This window comes from Merops nubicus, unplaced genomic scaffold (assembly GCF_000691845.1).
Source record: "Merops nubicus isolate BGI_N331 unplaced genomic scaffold, ASM69184v1 scaffold19221, whole genome shotgun sequence".
NCBI lineage: Eukaryota > Metazoa > Chordata > Aves > Coraciiformes > Meropidae > Merops > Merops nubicus.
In genome coordinates this window covers 1-254 of record NW_008589211.1, presented here as the reverse complement: position 1 = coordinate 254, position 254 = coordinate 1, and positions in this window count along the sequence as shown.

Genomic DNA, 254 nt, shown 5'->3' with positions numbered 1-254 from the left:
CAGGGATGTCCCTGTGCCAGCCCTAACACCAAGCCCCCCACTTCTCTCTGCTGATGTGCTCCACTGCAACGAGGAGGAGCCCGAGCCCCGAAACCCATCCAGGGCTGGCTCTGGCCCGGCGCCGAGCGCCTCACTTCTCCCTGCAGACGTGTACCACTGGGACGTGGAGCTTGGCCCCTGAAACCCATCCAGGGACGCCCCCACCCCAGTGCTGAGCCCCCTGCTTCTCTCTGCAGAAGCGTCCCAGTGGGACG